The sequence below is a fragment of the Suricata suricatta genome, chromosome 4, assembly GCF_006229205.1.
Source record: "Suricata suricatta isolate VVHF042 chromosome 4, meerkat_22Aug2017_6uvM2_HiC, whole genome shotgun sequence".
Classification (NCBI taxonomy): Eukaryota; Metazoa; Chordata; class Mammalia; order Carnivora; family Herpestidae; genus Suricata; species Suricata suricatta.
Genome location: NC_043703.1, coordinates 135,355,776 through 135,377,489, shown reverse-complemented (window position 1 = coordinate 135,377,489; position 21,714 = coordinate 135,355,776). Strand labels below are relative to the sequence as shown.

Here is a 21,714-nt window from a genome sequence, read left to right as displayed (position 1 = left end):
GGCGGGCGAGCCAGGCGGACCGGTGGCCCGCGCGCGTGTGAGATCCGGACGCGTGCTTCCAACGGGGAGCCGGGGGCGCTCGGGCCGAGGTAGGTTCCCGGCCCGAAGTGTCCTTCCTTTCTAGCTGGCACGGAGTGTTTTCAAACCCCTAGAGAGAAAAGGCCTTCTCTTCCAGGCGGGGGGAAGAGCTAGCTTGGGGTTAGGGTGGGATGGGTGGTACTTAACCAGCTAGGAATTGTATCTCCCGGCCTCCAGGGTCCTCAGTATAAAAGTTGAGTGTTTACCACGTGACACCCCAAGGCTTTGGGTTTTATGGGGCGCTGGGAATCTCAAGTGTTCAGTTGTTTCTCTGTTTACACATGTGGAAACTGGGGTTCAGAGAGGTTAGGTGCCTTGACCAAGATCTCACACACACTGTAAAAATACAATTACAGCCCTACAATATAATCTTCAGTGATTCCTCTTGTCAAGAAAGTGATTGAATTGCCTCCATGACCGGTGGGATGGTGTTCTCTTCTCCTCACCTCTTACCAGCTATCAGGAGAGGAAGCCAGAATTTGAAGCCACCGAGTTCTATTCCAGATCCATCATACAAGTTTACGTGGAAGGAAATCCTCAGATTTAAAAAAAAAAAAAAAAAAGGCACAAATGCCTTCTCTCCTGCCTGCCTTAAAAAAATCAGCTGGGGGAGTTGTTGTTTACAAAGTGGTTGGTTTTGTTTACAAAGTGAGGATTCTGAGGACCACCAAGAAGAAATAGTGTGGTCACCTTTTGCAGTTAAATTGATTTTGAATAAGGGAGGCCCCATGGACTATGCCCCACAGCTGTCCTTGAAATAAGTGGTTAAATTTTAAAGAAGCATTAAGAGGTGTCTGAAGATCAGACTTTGCGAGAGACTGAAACCCAACAGTAAACTATCTAACCTGATAAGAAAGTGCTTTTTTTGTGAAAGTCTCCGTTCAGGAATCTTTGGAAGTTTCTCTGGAAAGGATTTCATGCCCTATACTGAAGCGCTCACATCCATGACCAAGCTGTTTTTGAGCAACAGGGTAGCTAAGCATTGGTTTCTCAGCGCTGTGTTGGCTACACATCGTTGGAAATGAGTTTCATAACCTTACGATGTTCGGCGTTAGCAAGACCCTTGCCTAATAATTGAAGACTGCTGTACACATCAATCTCTTCGAAGGCTTTAATTTAGTAGACGGGTTATTGTCAACGGGCTAATGCCAATTCTGAGCTCTAAACGTTCCTGAAGGTCTCTATCACAGTAACTCTACCGCAAACAGAGCAAATGGAGGTGACCTTTACACCAAGTAAATTACCGTTTTCAAAAGTAGAACACAACACTGCTCCTAAGACTTCTTAATAATGCCTGAACAACACTGTATAGTTTTTAGGTAAACTTGGAGGCATGCCTTCCTGCCGTAGCAAATAGTTTAAGCATATCCTCTAAGCTGTGGTGCCTTGGGCTTGGCTCTTATTCTAGGACCTGCTTTAAGAAGCAGAAGAACCAGGGTGCTTGGGTGACTCAGTGGGTTAAGCATCCGACTCTTGATCTCAGCTCAGGTCTTGATCTCAGTGTCGTGAGTTTAAGCACCACATCGGGCTCCACACTGGGCGGGAAGCCTATTTGCTTACTTACTTACTTACTTACTTACTCAATAAATATATAAATAAATACATACATAAATAACAGGAACCAGTTGGGCCAATGCTGTCAAAAAGACAGGTCCCTATCGATCATGACAAACCAGACGGACGGACTATGGTAACATTTTCAGAATTTGCAGGCCTCAGTTTCTCTTGGACTTTGTGGTATAGTGACCTTGGTTAGAGGACTCAGCTGGCACCTGACAGAGACCTAGGGTAAATCCAAAGTGGCCAGCGCAGGGTAGGGCCCACCCTCTGGTGAGAATCCACAGCAGGCTCTTTAGTTGTCCACACAACTTCTCAACCAAAGCCGGTAGTATTTAAGGCCCTGTATCTCCTTTCAGTCAACAGCCAGAATATGGGACTAGCACCCTCCCAAATCTCAAACTTGAATTGTTTTGGTGCAAATAACTTTCAAAAGGACAGCTAAGCTAGAGAGGGAGTTTAAAGTAGAGATTTAAAATACCTTGTATTGTATTGATTCCAAAGAACAGAAATCCAGCTTAAGCCCGTTTAAGCAGAACAGGAATGCACTGCCTCGCTGCAGGGAAGGATAACCTTGGTACTTTACAGGATGGAAGGATCCCTATTTTGCTGGTCTCTGCTTGGGCTTTGTCCTGGAGACTCTTTCTGTGCTAGGAAAGCTGGCCATGAGCCTGGAAGGACTCCCGACATGCCAGGACAGCTTCAGGCCACCCTTGTGGCCTAGGTCTGATATCAGGAGAAGAGGAATGGGGAAAGAGGGAACTTGCTGAGAAGCCAGAGATAAAAGTCCCCTCAGTCCTCCTGTATCTCGCTTCTGTCTGTTACTCCCTTATGGGTTGAAGGATACCCCAAACCTCTTACCACCACCATCATCACCATTATCACCACCACCACCACCACCACCACCACCACCATCTTAAATCCGCAAATCAGATAGATGCATTACACCTTGAGCCAATAGTCTGGAAAGTCAGCCCTTATGTCATCAGGCTAGAAGTTGGTTTTCTTGATGGGCTTTCCCTGTGTCAGTTTTGTGGCTGAACACTGTGCTCTTCCAAGCCCCTCCAAACACACATATACACATGCACTGAGGGGAGAGTGGAGTAGAAGGAACAGTCTCTGGCAAGCCTTTGACATGGGGAACGCACAACACTCAGAAATCGGACGCATGCTAGTCAGCAGAAAACAGAAATCAGGAGGTATACCAGGTGTCCCAGGCAACTGACACTCTAGCAGAGGGAGCAGCAGTAGGAAACTGACGTCATGTGCTGGGAATTGAGATGATTCTTAGGAGTTCATACCAAAATCCTCTGCCCCACCTGACCTCCTTCTCTTCCCTTCCTCCTGGTAATACATGGGCTAAGAAGCAAGAGCTAAAAGAAAAAATCTATCTTATTTCATCTAACCTAAGAAGATATCATTTGTGGGGTGCGCTGTTATTTTGTACATTAATATAAAGGCGGGGGGGGGGCTGTGATTTGTAATGATGCTACTGATTAATAAGACACGTTCTAATTTCGCAGATGTTAAAAAAAAATTAAGTGTGTTTTAGGATCAACAAAGCCCTGTGCATGATGGGAATCCTTGTCAGGATTTTCTCTGCCTTTGTATTCAATAGTAGTGGACCTCAGCACTGTTAGAATGAGACCTGCAGAGGGGTGCCTGGGTGACTCAGTCGGTTGAGCGTCCTACTTTGGCTCAGGTTTGGCTCACGGTTTATAGGTTCCAGCCCCGCGTCAGGCTCTGTGCTGACCGCTAGCTCAGAGCCTGGAGCTTGCTTCTGATTCTGTGTCTCCTTCTCTATGCTCTGTCTCTCTCTCTCTCAAAAATAAGTAAACATTAGGGGAAAAAACAAATGAAACTGGCAGAGCCAGGAGTGTTAACTACCAAAGCCATCTCCCCTTTCATTTTTTTAAATTTGACGTGAACAACTAATGTTTTCTCAATTCCATGTAAAGTGTAGGAAGAAACTGCTTTGGAAGATTTTGCTGATTTTACTGGCCTAAATAAACCAAAGAAAACAAACACTGAATCAGTGCAGCTTAAGACAAGTTTCGTAGCCCTCCTCCCCTTCCAAACGGAGTGCTCTACTAAGCTCTTTCCCTGCAGTCTGGTATTAGTGAAAGCCACAAAGCCTCACTGTAGTGTTCTGCTTTCTCATCCAAATACTTTCATTTGGGGGCGCCTGGGTGGCTGAGTCGTTAAGCGTCTGGCTTCAGCTCAGGTCATGATCCCACCATTCGTGGGTTCAAGGCCAACATGGGGCTCTGTGCTTTGGGCTCTATGCTGACAGCTAGCTCAGAGCCTGGAGCCTGCTTCAGATTCTGTACCTCCCCCTCTCTCTGACCCTCCCCTGCTTGTGCTGTCTCTGTCTCTCAAAGGTAAATAAAAAACATTTAAAAAATTTTTTTGAAAAAAAAAAACAAATACTTTCATGTGTATTTAGAAGTAAATGGGCATCAGTGTTTTCAACTTACTCTCAAACAATTCAAGGTAAAAAAAGATGGCAGTGGGAAGCAGAGGAGAGAGAGAGAAATGAAAATGATAAAACAAACGTGGTAAAATGTCCCTAATTGGAGAATTTGGGTACATGAGAGTTCCTTGTGATGTTCTGGCCACATGTCTGTAAATTTGACATTGTACCAACATTAAAAGATACTTAAGAAAAAGTTAAAAGTTACTAAGAATAAGAAATAGGAGCATGAGAAAGAAATGTCTTCCTAACGTTATCATCTTACACTGTCTTCTCAGTTTTTATTGAGAGTCTCTTAGAAGAAAGGACGGGAAAAGAACCCACGACCGCTGTGTCCCGCAGGGTCTCTCTGATGCGGTGTTCTCGGAGTCCGAGGCGAAGAAAAAGTCTGTGCTCCACTGGAATGGTTTTCCTCAGCGCTGTCTGCTTTGACCCTCCCTTCTTTGCTGCCCTCGCTCTTTGAATGCTCTAAGTGTATCTGGGCCTGTGATCTCCTCCAATTCTTTTTGAAGATAAACGGAATATAATATGTAAACAGGTCCTGCCCTTGGTTTCCTGTTTTCAAGAGACAATCCACTTAAAATTTCCTGCACTGCATAAAAGTAGCCAGGGCTATGGATCTCGGATTGCTTCTTTGTGCTTCCTATGGTTTCCTTCCTTCTTGGCCATCTGTCTTCCCGTTGCGCTTCATTTTTCCTTCTTCTCTCCCATTCTCTTTCCTTCCCCCTTTCCTTGGGTCCATCCTTCTCCCACTTCTGCATTCCCTCTGAGACTTCCATTCTTTCCTCAAGCTACTGTCTCCTTTGCCCCCCTTTCACTCCACAACCTCCTGCTCACCTTATCTCTCTCACGGGGCAATAAAGAGTGAGAGGCACAGGAGAGAAGAGGAGCGAAGAAAGCAAGAAAAGCGGGTCAGTGAGGTAGGACAACTAAGGAAAGAAAAAGAAGCAAAATATCCAATGCCGGGGCTAACAGGTAACCTCAGTGATCAGTTAGCGTGGGCTCCCACCCAACAAGACTTTCCTGCTCAGCGTTCCTGGGGCGAAGCAGTCTCTAACTCAGGACAGTGATGACTTCAAAAAAAAAAAAAAAAAAGGGAAGGAACGCCAAGGTCTGGGGCTGCTTCTGTACATTTATTCCCTGAGTTTTGACTATCACTCCATCCAGTTCCTGAAACTCACCCTTTTGACAATGGAACTAAACCTGCTACCTTCCTTGGTCAGCAGAGAACAACTTAAAATTTCCTAACACCTTGACCGGGCAGAGAAAATCATGAGGCAGATGAAGAATATGGTTTTTCATTTTTGTTTCCTAAAAATGAGTTATTTACCAGGTTACCAAGAAAATGCATAAGGCAACAACAAGTGCAACAAACAAGCAAGCAAACAGAAATGCTGACGGGGGCAGCATCCAGATCTGCAATCGATTCTTGGTTGAGGCTCCAGATCCCAGTCTCCTTGTACTCCATTCGCCTCTTAGTCCTTAGGGTTAGATCTGTATTTCCTAACACGTTCTCTTCTCTTTCCACAAAGGGACAAAAATTCAGGTCAAGAACTGTAGTCCCATCCAGGGCTTAAGAAAATAATTGGTAGATAAATAACTTAAGTGGCTATTCCTCCCCTATACATTACCAAAAGGGAATGTGAGGGCTGGGTAATTATGCATTGGGTTGTTGACCATTAACCCCCAACAGGATTTTCCCGTTCAACGATGGAGGTGTTCATTTCTCAGCTCTTGCCTTTCCTGTTGTTGGCCTGCTCTGCTTAGAAAGCTCTCCATGCTGAAAGGTTCTTCCCAAGGTTACGAAAGAATCTGGAGTGAAGGTTCTTACTGAACCTTCTACTGAATTTAGAGCTACCCTTTGGAGAGACGTAAACCGAGACTAATTTCTCTTTCACATTACAGCCCTGTAATGTGGCTGCCCCTGAAACATCCTCATGCCAACCAAGAAACCCCCAGTCGCCCCCGTCATTCTTGGAATAACTTGGTTTCTAAAACTTTAGCCAGCTTATCTGGGCCTTCTGGACAATGTAGTTTTCCAAAATGCCTACGTATGCCCCTTCAGCTGAACACGATACTACCAAAGGTGACATCCCGTCCAACCCAGGGGGACACAGTTACTTCCCATCAGACACGCAGTGTACCTTTCAATGCAAACTAAGGTTTGGGGACTATCTTAAAAATCTACATCCCACTGTTGTGCCCATATGAAGGCTTATGACCTACCAAAGTCTTCATTCATCTTTTAAGACTTGATAAAAATTGCACTTATGCAATTGATATTTTAAAAAACTAAAAATGAGATTTGCCTTCATTCCTATTAAATGCATCTTGCGACTTTAAGTCCATGGAGGCCATGTTGAACTCTCACTGACCCTGGGAGCCAGAGACTAGGAAGAGTTACATATAGGGATATATATGCTATATACTTATATGATATGTATCTATATAAAGTATATTTTCTGTTGTGGTCAGATAGAAGTTCTTAAAGTACCCACATATAGTACATAAATAGATTCTTGCTGCAAATGATTCCGTCAGGATATAAGAATGTGCAGGAAAATGGGAAAGCCCACACTCCCACACCTTCTCAGAAGGAACCACAGGTCCCGTGTACCTTCTGTTTCTGTATGTGCATGTGTTTGTACCTAAGAGCGCATTTTTAATACAAATGAGATCATAGGATTACTGTTCTGTGACTTTTTTTCCCTCCACCTAATAATTTTCGTGGTGACCACAACAGACAGTATAGATCTACCTCATGCTTTTAAACTATTGTATAGTATTGGGGGGCCTGGTTGGCTCAGTTAAGCATCCAACTTTGGCTCAGGTCATGATCTCATGGTTCATGAGTTCAAGCCCCACGTCGGACTCTGTGCTGACAGCTCAGAGCCTGGAGCCTGCTTCGGATTCTGTGTCTCCCTCTTTCTCTCTGCCCTTCCCCTGCTCGCACTCTGTCTCTTGCTCTCTGTCAAAAATAAATAAACATTAAATAAATAAATAAATAAATATATAAAGGGCAAAGCCATTTAATTTAGCTTTGCAAATGTAAAAGAACAAACAAAACAAAAATCTTACTTGTCACTCAGACCTATTCCTTATTTTATAGAATATTTATGCTTGCATGTGGAGATTGCCTCTTCTTGACAAATGAGGGAAATCCCCAGATTAAGGCTGATGAAACGTCAGGGAACATTCTGGATCTCCACATCCTTATGGAAGACATCACAAAAGCCAGGTGGGAGAGTGATTCCGTTTGCACAGGCCCAAATGCTTTCCGGGTTTGTCTAATGCTCCCGAAGCCAGTATATCATTATCATTAAGAGTTTGGCTCCTGGGGCCGGGCACTCTTGGGTGTGGGGCCAGGCTTTCTTATATATAAGTAGTGGCCGCGGCCAGGTTATTTAACTCTTCCGAGCCCAAGTCTCCTCATTTGCACAAGAGAGAGAATACCATCCCAGCCGCAGAGGGTACTTGTGAAGAGTCAGTGAGATCTTGTGAGGACAGCAATCAGCGCTGTTGATGGTAAAGCCTGAGCTCTCAATAGTTAGCCATTACTATTACTGCTGTTGTTGTCATTTACTACTACTCCCACTAAGCCATTACTCCTTTCTGGTGAAACCAGAGCCATGCAAGGACTTGGAGCTCACAGGGATAAAGACATGGTCTTCTTGGTTCAGTGTGGTGGCGACACACCCTCACCTACCTGCAAGCTTCTGAAAGCCTAGCGTGACACAAGTCACCTGCCCCTCGTGTTTCTGAGGGCAGCTCGCTGAGCGGCTACCAGCACCTCCTCGGAGCCACGGTCGGGGTCCGTTGCTGTAGATCACTCCTCCGGGCCCAGGTTACGCTCAGGGACAACGGAGATGTTGCCAGTACCTAGTACACAGAGTTGTGGCAACGACTCAGGGTGCTGACACGTGAGCCCCTGTAGGGGCTCAGACAGTGTCAGCTGTTGTCATTTTTCTGTGGGAGGCCACTGGCTGCGGCCTGTAGGAGGCTGACCTCAGAGCCATCTGCTCTTGGGGGAGAGGCTCAGCACCAACAGCCAGTTTGCATTTTCCTCCCACTCACGGATGGCAGCCCAGCATGGCTCTCCCCCTCTGCCCGTGTCCCCCCTCCTTGGACGTGCCCCGCTTCAGGACCCCCGTACAGAGGCTTTGGGCAAGCAGGGCCCATGTTCCCAAAAGATTCGGGGCAAAGCCGCGCCAGCTTTATTTTCTTCCCCCTCTGAGCTCAGCTTTGGGCCAGCCCCACCATGGCTTCTGCGACTGCTTTGCAGCCCTTCGGTGGGGAGGCTCTGGGACAAGACTCACGCAATTCCCTGCCAAGGGCTGTTGAGAAAGCACCAGTCCACGTGGTGCAAGTGGGCGACAACTCCGGGGACCTTCCAGTGATCTGTACAAATGACACCATGCTGTCCAGCTTCCCAGAAGCCCCGGCCTTCTTTTCCTTGGGGACAGGTGTGGCTCAAAGCACGCAGTGGCCCCAGACCTGCAGCACAGGGCACAGCACCAACTACACTCAAGAGGCCGAGGCTGTCCCAGGAGCCCGAAGCAGAAGGCAGGGCAGCGAGACTCTCTGCATCCCCCTTTTATTAAGTGCCAGGGAGGAGATTGTCCAGAATGCTCTCTGCATCCAGACTGCAAAGTCAAATTCAATAGTGTGTACTTCAGTGGTGGCTAACCTCCGATTTACCTTTTCCCATTGCACCGAGTCAGTCCCTGGCGGCCCCATTCATTTTAAGGCTTCAGATGCAGAAGGAAGGAGGGGCCTGCCCATTACTGGGCTTTGAAAACATGGCATCCTATTTGTTCAGATGTGGCCGGGGCCCTTGCTCTCTGCGCATTATTTCAGGGACCTGGTGCTGTAAGAATGTGACTGAGCCCCAGGCCCCAGCACCACCACCCCACAAAGGGGCTATGGTGTAAGATAGGAATCTACCTCCCCAGCAAGGACACATGAGGGATCTGGAGGACTGGGAACACTCATTTCTGTTCTCTTTTACTGCTGGGCCCTGAGCGTCATACCCGAGGCACAGCAGAGAGGTAGAAACCCAATGACGCACGTCATTTAATTGATCAAGGAATAAACACAGCAACAGTGAGTGCCGTGTGCAGCGCCCTGTGTCCGGCGTGGGGGGTGAGCCTCCTCTCTGGTGTTACAGTCACAAAGTCAGAGCCTGTGGCTTAGGCCCCTCTGTTCCCCTCGGGTGCTGAACACCACAGGAAAAGTTGGGACAGAAAAAGAAAGGGAGCCTAATCTTCCTCCCCAGTGCCAGGAACTTTCTTCTATGCTTTATATCTACTATTTCATTTACTTCTCATTCTGAAAGTGTTGCTGTTTATAGCCTACCTTATGTATAAGGTGATTCAGGTTCAGAGGCAGTGAACTGTTTGCTCAAGTTCACGCAGATTGCAAGAGAGGGAGCCAAGATTTGAACTTGGGTGTGCAGGCTGCAAAGCTCTTCCATACCCCAGCAGTAAAGATACACTAACTTTTGCATATCATCCTGAATGTTATAGAAGTCCCTCCCTTCTACCCGCGTGCTGAGTATAAACTTCTCTGCTAAGTCTGCTTATGTCTACTAAGGACCTGGGTGACCCCAGCCTCTCCATCTGTCCCCATCCTGCCAGGAGAGCTGACTCCCTTCAGGGGGCCAGACCCCCAGCAGGCAAAGCATCTTGGCTCCAGTGAGAAACCCTCCCCGCCCGGTGGAGACTAACCCTGCACAGTTTAATCTCCGTAATTTACAGTCTAGTCTTGGGAGAGCCTAGAAACGTTTCCGCTAAAACAGTGGCTGGAACGTTCGCGCAGAGAGCTGCCATGAAGAGTCCACATGGGCTTCATGACTGGATTTGCTACACTCGAATCCATTATATTGAAATGACTGTAAAATTCACACTATTCCAAATCCCCAGAAATGATGGTTTTATTTAGAAGTCAGTGAGCAAAGGGATGATTTCATAGATCCCAGTGCCAAAATTTTAGCTCAGTGCTTCTCAAATATTTTGTTTTCAGGACCTCTTCATACTCTAAAAAATTGTTGTAGAAACCAACTCTAAGTTGTATCTACTAATATTTGCACTTTTAGAAATGAAAATGCAACAAAACTTAAAATACTTATACATTGGAAAAGAATAAACCCAATACATTTATGCTAACATAAATAACATTTTTAGAGAAAATAACTACATCTATCTTCCAAAACCAAAAATATTAGCAAGGATGGCATTGTTTTACATTTTTACAAATTTCCTTAATTTCTGACTTACCAGAAGGCAGATGAATACTCATATCTGATTCTGCATTCAGTCTGTTGTGATCCCAAATGTGAGGCAGCCCCTGTATAGAACCCAGTAAACATGTCAGAAGGAGAAGAAAAAAGGCAAAGAATGTCCTATGACCATAGTTTTAAATTTGTGGATCCTCAGATGGGGTCTCAGGGACACCCACCCACCCAAGGAGTCCCTGGACCACACTTTGAGAACCACTGTCTAAACTTAAAAGTGTGATTTTTCTTTTATTTTTTCTTTAAATTTTTCAACTTTATTTGAGAGAGAGAGTGAGAGAGAGAGAGTGCGCGCACATGAGTAGGAAAGGGGCAAAAAGAGGAGACACAGAATCTGAAGCAGGTTCCAGTCTCTGAGCCATCAGCACAGAGCCCAATGCGGGGCTCAAACCCAGGAACCTCAAGATCATGACCTGAGCCGAAGTCAGATGCTTAACCAACTGAGCCACCCAGGCGCCCCAAAAGTGTGATTTTTCTTTTGAGTGTCCCTCCACCCAAGCAATATCTAAGCGGCTACAGTCTTGATTTAGGAAAGTGGTGGGAATGGGCCTCAGTTCCAGAGTCAGCAATGCCCCAGCTACTGGTTTGAGGACGAAAATCTGGCAACAATAACCATGTTCAACTTGGCTGGGCTATCCCGGAAGACCCATCCCCTGGCATCTGGCTGGGATGATGCACCTTAACTCCCAAGTGGGTCCAGGAAGAGTGGTCCCCCAATCTCGGCTGCCTGAACCCAGGTGAAGTCTGACTCAGCCAGCTAGGAGATCATGGCCAAAGAGGTGGGGATGGGGGGGGAGTCCTGTTCAGGGGTGGGACCACGAGGGCCTCAGAGCCACAACCTGAAATGCAGCAGCTATTTGGATGGTGGCTCTGCCAGTCATAACAATGGCAGCAACAATAATATACTACTAATAATGTAGAACTACCATTTATTGAGCACGTTGAGCCAGGCAGTGTGCCAAGGACTTGACAGGAATCATTTCATTAATCCCTCACAACCAACCCGTGGAGGTAACTATTAACCATAATCCCTTTCGTTACAGACCAAACAAAGCAAGGCGGGAGGAGTTAGAGTTACCAGCCGAAGGCCACGGAGCTCATGTGTTTGCTGAAGCAAAATTTGAATTCAGGTCACCAGACCAAACACTCTCTACCACCTCCCAGCCACACCAAGTGGGAAACCTCTGATGGAGGAAAATCAAAGTCTGAGGCCAGGAAACGTGAATGTTACTACTGCTCATTGGATAAGGCATGAGGACGGAATGGACACCCTTTCCAGCTCTAACCACCCTCTCGGAGGCTCCAGAGCCGAATTGTATTGGGGTCATTAAAGACCGAGGAAGGTGAGGAGCCAAGGTGACAGCTCTGGGTGTATGGGCCCTCGCTTTCAGGGCCCTCTAAAGACCCCCTTTCTGACCCAACTCTGCCCCTCCACCCCCAAGCCATCTCACCATTGTTGCCACCAGCGGGGCAAGTGTGGGAATTGGCACTCCCGCCCGAACCCTCCTCTGAAAGGTCTATAAGAACCAACCCCCTTCAAAGCTCTGCCCTGGAGTCCCTCAGAGCCCTGCTCCCCAGCAGACATCTGGCTCGATGCCACCTCCACACCCCGCCCCTTCTGAGCTCAGCCTCCCAGAGGTGTGAACTTCTCATAAACAAGCTCCGTCTCCCGTTTCCTGAAAAAATAAACAGGAAGATTGTATGAGAAATCACTTCCAAGGCATCCTCCCTTCTCCCTAATCAGAGGCTCCGAGGAGTTCAGCTTTGCACGAACTTTTAATACTTTTAATTTGCGTGCAGACAAGCACAAAAGACCCAACCGGATATACCTGTTATTTCCCAATGACCTGAGAGCCCAAGTTTATATTAAGCCTTGGGTTATGGCTTAGCTTGCACGCAAGGCTCCAGGACTCCTGCAGGCAATTGAGAGGTGGTGGTGGGGAGAACAGAGGAACAACTCTGAAGTGACAGCACATAATTTAATTCCCCCTAAGCTTTCCAAGCATGCAGACTGTTCCTTTTCTGTCAGCATATAACCTAAGTGATTTGTTCTACTCAGGCAAGAAATGCCTAATTTAAACCATATTGCAGCTAAGCCTTTGGTAAAGAGAGCTCCCTGCAGCTTTGCTCGTGTGTGTGTGTGTGTGTGTGTGTGTGTGTGTGTGTGTGTGTGTGTGTGTGTGTGGTGAGGCTGCTTGGGGGCGGGGGCGCAGCGACCCCTCACGGCCCCTGCACTTCTTAGCCTGGTCAGGATCGCAGAAGCATGCATTCTTGGGCTCTAATCGCCACACTCACTCTTTTTGCTCGTGCTTCATCCCTCGTGAATGGGTTTAATTTTAGTAAGAACGTTTAGAGGAGAACGTTGACTCACTGTCCTCACTGTCCTAGGTTTGGATCCATCGGAGCCACCGGTGGCTGTGGGACTTCAGGCAAACCTCTTAAACTCCCAGCACTGGTTTTTCTTCTTTGAAATATAGCCGGGGAGTGGTCCACACAGACACATTTGAGTGGCAGGTAAGCTGGCTCAAGAAAAAAGAGGTCTGTGCCTCCACCTGGCTTTAAGCCTTCCTAGAGGTGGATTGGAGACCAGGAATTTTCTCTGGGCATCAGTTTCCTCATCCGTAAAATAAGTGAGTTAGAGGAGTTGGTCTTTAAAGTTCCCTCAGCTCTAAAAGACTATACATGCCTTAAATCACTTCCAGTTTGACAGAATAATAATAACAATAGCTATTATTAATATAACTACATTATTATTATTATCTGTGATTCCCATCTATAATTCCAAAGAATTCACTAGCCAAGAAAATCTTCTTCTGAGGTTCTTTTCTTTCCTTTTTTTAACTTTTTGTTCATTTTTTGAGAGACAGAGAGACAGAGTGTGAGTGGGGGAGGAGGGGCAGAGAGAGAGAGAGAGAGAGAGAGAGAGACACAGAATCCGAAGCAGGCTCCAAGCTCTGAGCGGACAGCACAGAGCCCAATGCAGGGCCCGAACTCACAGACCGTGAGATCATGACCTGAGCCAAAATCGGACACTTAGCCAACTGAGCCACCCAGGCGCCCCTTGAAATTCTTGTCAAAAAATACTTTTATATGCCTAGCTTCCATGAAACAAGGAAGATACTAGCCCTTCCCCCCCATAGTGGGATTTGATGTGGAAGTTCTGTGTCCAACTCTGCCATCAAATTATTGAATTTCCCCTGCAGCCTTGCCAGGCGGGTAAAAATGGTCTGTAAATACGGCCTACAATTTCAAGGCTGTCCCCTCAGCCAAAAATGCCCCCTCCCTTTCTCTGCCATGGAAAGTCTCATTCCCTTTTGTTCTGGTCCCCATTATGAAACGGATTGTTTTCTCCTCTTGATCCCTTGAGCACTTTGCACTAGTATTTCATTGACTTCATTCAATCTGGTGTTATTTTTGGCTTCATATTCAATAGATCTCTGCTCAACTAGACCCTCAGAATCTGGAGAGCGGGGACTTGGTCCTCTGAACAACCCAGCCTCACTGCCCTCCTACCTACCCCCTTCCCCGGGAACTGGTATACATTCAGTGTTAGTGGAAGAATTAAACTATTGAGCCCTAGGGATTGTATCACAATGGGATAAGAATGCTCCTTGGTTAGAAGTTCACAGCCTGGGCTGAGCCACACTGATCCCCAGCCCCTCAAAGATCACTGATAAAGCCGGTGATCAGAAGGGGGCTGGGGGCTTGCGGGCTGGCTGGGACCCCAGGAGGATGTGTTGTGGAGTGCGAGAGAAAGCTGGCTTTTTGGGGGGGAGGGGGCAAATGTTGGTTTAGCCTCCCTTGATAAGAGGGGCTACATGTGCCCTTCTCCTTAGCCAGGCTTAGAATGAGCTGGTTGACCCTCCTGTCAGAATGCTTTGTAAATAGCACCCAACTCAGATTACAGGGCAGCTTTTCTGAAATTTAAAGAACAATTGATATTCAGTTTACTTGCCCCAGGCCCTTCCTTCTTGCAGCGTATACTAACCCTCTTACGTACATTTCCATTTGCCCTACTCTCTGTGCCCAAGGCAGACCTTTGAAATCATTGATGCCTTCCTTGTCTTTGGTGTAAAGTCCTGTTTGGCGGCATCAAGCCCTGTGTGGGCTTCTCTTTTTCTTGCTGAATGTAATTCTAATTTAAAGCAAATTCCTTAATTTTTTACTAGGCAGAGAATTTGCAGAAAATCTGATTCTCATTTTAAAATGAACAAGGAGGGCACCTGGGTGGTTCAGCCCAGTTAAGCGTCCAACTTCAGCTCAAATCATGATCTTGTGGTTTATGAGTTCAAGCCCCGCATCAGGCTCTGTGCTAACAGCTCAGAGCCTGGATCCGGCTTTGGATTCTGTGTCTCCCTCCCTCTCTGCCCCTGCCCCACTGGTGCTGACTCTCACTCTCTCTCTCTCTCTCTCTCTCTCTCTCTCTCTCTTAAAAAAAATAAAAATAAACATCAAAAAATAAATTAAATAAAATGAGCAAGGATTTGAGGTTAGCCTAGTGAAGACGAGTTTAGATGAAGTGCTTTCAAACACACTGGTAGAGAGATCAGGCAGAGCTGTGTTATTGGAATGGAGATTTGCATTCAGTAAAGCTTTTTTCCCAATGAAAATGTACAAGCAAAAATTTTCTAGTGAAGAGTAGCAACCACCCCCCACAAAATGCTCTGCGATCACCCTCACTTGTCCTCTCACGGAAGGAGTCATGCGTGCTGTGAGCTCCGAACAGTTTCTCAAGCTGAATATCTTGGTCGTGAAAGAACTAAGAGCTAAGATAACTGTGTCCTTGAAGGTACCTTTTTCTAAAATACGCGGATGACCTCATGAAGCAGAATCTGTGTGGCTGTTGCACATAAGTAGTCAACAGCAAAGGAAGTTGGGACTCTCACTTCTCCCCGGCTCAAGAAAAGCCAGAGGAGGGACAGAGGTCATTGTGGTGGCCGGGAGAGCACTGGGCTGGGACTTCAGCGGATGTCAGGTTACTGTCCGTGTGCTTTAGTAATCGGGATAAATGTGACAGACGCAACTTTATAAAACATTCCCAGAGAGTGGGAGAGCCAGAGAAGACGGGCTTACACAAAAGTTTGGGAAGCGCGGCAGATAAAACCCCTGTGCTACCACAAGTGCGGAAGGGGGAACAACATTCCAGAAATGAATGAGATCTCAGGTTCCAGAGGAGAAAGGCAACTAAATGCTGACCTTTGGCCTCCCAGCTGGCCTGCAATGCTGGCTCTGAAGAAAGGGGAGGGTTGGGGGTTTTATGTCTTAAGAAGACATGGTCTCAGCCATGGTGGTCAGCATGGCTTTGGAAGATGAGGAGGGGAGTGAGAAAGGTAGTAGGGCCCACGGGGAATGGTGGGGGTGGGCCTGGGGGAGGGAAATGGACTTCTGCACCAGCATCTGGCAGCTTGGGCAGATGGACTGTAAGCGTTGAGGTCCACAGACCCAGCAGAAAGGGCAACAAGAACAACTTTGGGGGAAGGGCAGCAGAGAGAGGGTCTCCCTTCTGAATCTGAGGACGGCATTTGGCACTGGGGACCACCTAGCAGGAGGAACAGGCTGGCCACCAGCAATGCCAGGAAGGCGTGTGGGATCCCCCTGACTTCCAGCAACTGTTTCTGCAAAGAATGTGGCGCCAAGCGTCCCTTCACCTCTGCTCTAAAAATGCCAGTAGGTAAATGCCTCTTATCAGCACCATGGGGGACTGGCTTTGTTTGTGGAATTCCGCAAGACAACTAGCAATCCTGGGAGCATACATGTGGCCCAAGGAGAAGCAAGGCCCTTCTTGAGGCCCCAGGGCCCTGGAGGCAATTCTTTGGGTTTCGGAACCTTTCTTGGGAGATTTTGTGAAGAGTGAAATGGGGGCGAATGTTTAACTTAAGAGTAATGTCAGGGGAACCAGAATTCCTGTCCTCACAAAAGTCCTCCTAGGTGGACTCAGAACCAAGTTGACATGGATAGATTACAGGAGAAAATCAGACTTACTAGCATACATGCAGGCGCAGACATGGAAATTCCACAGACAGCCGGGCAAAGTGAGGCCTGTATACCACCCCAAGGCGAGGAGAAGGGGGAAGGGGGTCTGGAACTTTGAAGGGAAGAGCTGCCATGGACAGGGCAACAAGAAAAGGAGCAGATGTTTGCTAATTAGATGTCCACCCTGCCCTACAGATGGGTCACTCAGATAAATGTATTTGAGGTAATAACCGTTATTCTGAGGAAAATTTCCAATTTAGATTCTTCTGTGTAGTTAAGGGGGGGCAAGAAGCTCCTCTTAACCTAGAGGGTCTCTCTCGATTGCTTTCAGCTCAGATTAATCTTCATATCAAAGTGGCCCATCTTGGGGCAGCCTGTCTTTGGCCCCTAACAGTTCCGTCCCCTGAAACTTCCTGACGTCTCAGCCATTAAAAGTTGAACTGGTCGGTGGTTTCATGATTATGCTTAGACTACCCACAAAACTTCTTGAAGCATTAGACAAAGTCATACATTATTCTAAGGTGGTTGGTTTTTTTTTTTACCTTGACAAATTTGGCAAGAAAGATAACATGAACTTCTCTGACTTTTAGTCAACACAAGCAGAATACAGGTTTTCTATTTAATGCTGGTAACTCTCAAGATATGACTACTTTAATTAAGCCAACAGCCTCCAGTTTGCTTTCATTTCAGGTATTTTCCCAAATCATATGAATTTGAAAAACACTTAGGTTAGTTTCTAACTTTCTGAGTTTTAGAATCCCCAATCCTTATAAGAGCTTGCCTCCAAATCAGCTAAAATAGACCTCTTTTACAAATTAATTTTAGCAATATCATCTGGAAATAGAGAAAATATTTCACATTTACAACATATGTGGACACAAGAATACAAAGACAAGGTACAAACAAAATCTTTTATAGCTTTTGCTTTTTTTTTTTTTAACTATTATTTGTGTAGCAGACAGTATAGGCTCAATTTCTAAATACTTCTCCCCTCCCCTGAGAAACTTCTCGAAGTTTGCATTTCAAGGAATGCCTCTTAGGTTCTAGAGAAGAAAGGGTAGAGGGAGTTTACATCACAAAGACACAGAGAAAACAAGGTGGATATTTAGAACCTATATTCCTGTTCTCAGATGTGCTAGAGTCTGTACATTAGGATCCTTTTAGCAGTTTGGACTTTATTTTTAATTTTTTTAATGTTCTTTCTTTATTTTTGAGAGACAGAGACAGCATGAGCAGTGGAGGGTCAGAGAGAGAGAGAGGAAGATACAGAACCTGAAGCAGGCTCCAGGCTCTGAGCTAGCTGTAAGCACAGAGACCGATGTGGGGCTCGAACCCACAAACCGTGAGATCATGACCTGAGCCGAAGCCGGACGCTTAACCAACTGAGCCACCCAGGTGCCCCAGCAGCTTGGATTTTAAAAGGACCTCTTCCCTCACCACCACCTGCCTTTCTTCCTTCAACCTCAGGAGGTTGTGTTCTGTGTTTATATTTCAAAGATATGATAAGATTTATCATTTGAAAGGATAGAGAAATAATGGGGAAAAAATTTTTCCCCTTAGAGTTTCAGAGTAATTTCTACTTAAAATGTATCTTCCCCCCTCACCCGACCCCGCCTTTAAAGTACAGGACCATTTTGGTTCAGTATCTTGATCTTTTCTAATATTCACAACATTCTGAGAGGAATAGGTGAGTTTTGGAGATGGGTAAAGATAGGTGGGCATTGCTTTGTTTCTAAATCCCATTTCTGGTTTTGTGGAGATTTGTAAAATGAAAACAGTTGTCCCTAATGCCCCGAAGACGTAGATTACAGCTGAATATCAAAGGACTGACCCACCTTTTAAACTAAATTTGTTTCTTTTTACCAGTGAGATTTTTAACTAAAATGGGAGCCAAAAGACTTATCCCTTCGTAAAGTCCATATAAAGTATTTTAACAAAAGCTTTTTTTCTGGGTAAGCCTTTTTTCTGACTTCTAGTAACCCTTGATTAATGACCTTTTGCAGATTATTTGTAGAAGGCCGAGGAGAAATTCCAGTTCTGTTTCCTCTGTGAAGGGAAGGTTGTGAAGATAGTCAAATATTCTTTGTAATTTCTCTCTAAATTTGGTTGTATCTTCCTAAAGTAGAGGGGAAAGGGCTTTAGAGTTTAAAAAAATCCCCTGCTGCCCAGAGGACATGAATTCTTTTGCAGTAGGCTTTCTAGGATTCACCAGCAAGGGACATTGTATAGGAATGTCCCCAGAGTCCTGGAAAGTAGGGACCCTCACTGCCAGTCTCATGGGCTTTTGTTAAATTTGTTTTTCTAGCTTTCAGTGTTTACATGAGCCACCTGTATAAAAGCTAGAGGTGAGGCCGGAGTGTTCTCTGTAGATCTTATAGGGAAAAGGAAATTAAAATAGGCAGATGAACCTGGATATTAAGAAGGAAAATGTATATTGGATATGGATATTTATTTTTAAGTCTTAATTCTAACTTCTGCCCTTTATTTTGTCAAAGGACTCCTTAAGACTAGTGTTATACTAATAAGACAATTGAGAGATCTTCATTTTATATATAGATATAATTTCAATCTAGCCAATTTAAAGGATCCATGGTCTGGCCATTGATGAGTAGGATCTATTAAAATTTACTCAAACCAATAGGCCTTCAAACGGCTTAACCAAAGATGCAGGAAGTGTCCAGAGAGAGCACAGATGGTGCATCATCCAAAAGTTTACACCTGCAATTAGTCTAGGAAAGCAAAAGCTTTCGTTGCATAGGCAGGAAAGATGGTGAGGTAATAAGGGTGTCTCCAGTCTCCCACAAAATCGTGAGATGCCTCCTGGCACAGATCTCTCTGAGCTGGGAGCTACTGGAATGGGGTTTTCCAGCATGAACGAGCAATGATGGTTGAGTTGACAAAGGTTCCGATGGGCTGGGGCCACTCCTGACAAAGTCCCCTGAGAGCTGGCATGGTTGGACAAAGAGAGAGAGAGAGAGAGAGAGGATCCCCAGTCTATTTGACTGGCTGCCTAGATGCACCTCCACTGTTCTCTAGGTGGTCAAGACCAAAGAGAATGTTCTCACAGGTCACAAAACCAAACTCTTGGGACATAAAATAAGACAAAAGGAAAAATCTTATCCAGTATATGCGCATTAACAGCCTTTTCTGAGCCTTGGAGCCAAACTAATACTTACTTAGGACAGATGTGCCACAGGGCTGAGGGTTTTACGGTGTGACGTTTTACAGTGTACCTCATCGCGCGGGAGTTTTCTTGAAGTTCAGCACTGTGGCTATGTAGGGAATAAAATAATGTAATAATTTAATAAATCACATATAAATGTAGTATGTTTTCTACATATTTAGTCCAAATGTTTGTTAACCTAACCTGTTCCAGGGTCAACTATCCTGACACAGAGGTCTTCTGCAGGTGGTGATCGCTCTCATAGTGTTTCCGTGCTCCACCCCCGCCTGCTATTTTGTGGCCCTGGCTAAGATGTCCCACAGCGGAGTTTGTACGACAAAAAATGTAAAAGACACAGGGAAAGCAAAACAGAGACCGTTTCTGGGAAGACATGGATCAGCAACCAAAGAGCATGCTATCAAATTTAACCAAAGAGTCATCCAGCCCAAGGAACTAGTTTCGCAAACACTTTCTCCTGTTAATCTAAATCTAGAAGGAGAGAGAAAGGACTCTCTTCTTGTCATTCTCACTTCATTAGACTCGCAGACAGAGATTCTGGGAAGCTGACAGGGTAAGAAATCTTACCTTCTGCCAGCTGTACATCAGATGTCCCACGGGATTTCAGCTGAGATTTCAGTGTCAGAGTGACCGGTATCCAGTGACTTAAAACACCCTGCTGACTATGCCAACTGTCAGGGAGCCAGAATTCCTGTCCCCTCAAAGGCCCTTCTCACTGGACTAAGAATTAAGTTGACATGAGACAGATTAACAAGAGAAAATCAAATTTAATAGTGTATAAACGGGGAACCCACACAGACACAGAAATTCCAAAAACAGTCAGGCAAAAGGAGGTATATATGTCTCCTGAACTCAGGAGAATGGGATAGGGGTCTGGGACTTCAAAGGGGGAAAAATGCCTTTGACGGGGCAATAAGAAAAAAAGCAGATGTTTGGTAATTAGGTTTTTGCCCTGATATGGATGGGTCACTCAGATGAAATTTATCTCTGGTAATAACCATTATTCTGGGAAAGACCTTCTCTAATTTAGATTCTTCCATGTAGTTAAGGGAGGAGCAAAAAGTTTCTCTGGAGCTCACAGGATCTTGATTACTTTCGGCTCAAAATAGTCTTAATGCCAAAGTGGCCCAACTTGGGGCAGCCTCTCCTTGACTAATAGCACTGGTAATAGCACCAACCACTGCCCTGTGTCCAACAGGCTTAAATCTGCTGGGACAATTAGCCTAGAAAATTCATGAGTCAAGATGTCCATACGGTGGACTCCACAAAGTCTGAAGAGGAGGGAAAGATAAAGCCAGAAAGCCAGTAGACTAAAGTGTGTGTACTATGGCTATTTAGGGAATACAATAATTTAGACATATATGAATGTATTGTTTTTTTCTACGTATTTAGTCCAAATGTTTGTTAAGATGTCTGAAAACAAATCCAGGCCATCCCCTGCCCCATCTTATTTTTATCCTAAAGGCAGTGTTACAGGGATATCCAAATGTTTGGAGAGGAAGATCTTAAATACACAAAGATTTCCCAGTTTATCACCGCATGCATGATGTAAATAATCCCTTACAGTGCTGATCTGGGTAAAGTCCTTTTAACTCTGAATTATAATTCACTTCAGGATGGGGCCTTAGATTCCAGACATTAGTCGCAGAAAATTGTAGAGAAAAAGCTATGATATTCGTGACCTAGAAAGAGCAGCAACAGCTTCTAATGTCCACTCATCCTTGGTGTCATGTGATATGTTTCAGAAACTCACTTAAAATTGAGAAAATAAGCCGTTTCTAATTGTCCTTAAGTAAGGAAATAGTTCATTTATGACTCTAAGAAGATTAGAGAATCTTTAGAGTGCTTGTTTAGAAATTATGCCAAATTTTTTTTTCAGCGATACAAACATGGTTTTCCCTTTTCCTTAGGAAGGAAAAAAAAAAACCCCAAAACCTTTAATAAAGCCAAATATTAAAAAAAAAAAAGCCTTCACATGCAATTACACCATTCAAGGATCACTTCTGCTTTGAGTGTGAGATTTTGCACGTTATATTATGTAACTTTGGAACAGAGGTTTCCTGTCTCATTCACCATGCTCTTCCCTCAATGCTCAGCACAAAGTAGGTGTCAGTAAATATGTATTGAATGAGTGAATAAATGATATGCCACTGATCTGTA

At 45.3% G+C, this 21,714-nt stretch overlaps 1 long non-coding RNA gene across 4 annotated transcripts in view; it reads left to right on the top strand.

Moving 5' to 3' along the window:
- LOC115290146 overlaps positions 1-21,714 on the top strand; it is a 23,275-nt gene extending 1,561 nt beyond the window's left edge. The window contains exons 1-5 of one of the 4 annotated variants that reach the window (XR_003907988.1): positions 9-89; positions 7,218-7,346; positions 11,444-11,743; positions 12,789-12,914; positions 19,750-21,714. This is a non-coding gene — a long non-coding RNA (uncharacterized LOC115290146). Of the gene's footprint in view, positions 1-8; positions 90-7,217; positions 7,347-11,443; positions 11,744-12,788; positions 12,915-17,590; positions 17,623-19,749 lie in introns of those variants that run through there. The other 3 variants (XR_003907990.1, XR_003907991.1, XR_003907989.1) reach the window with 3 other exon arrangements.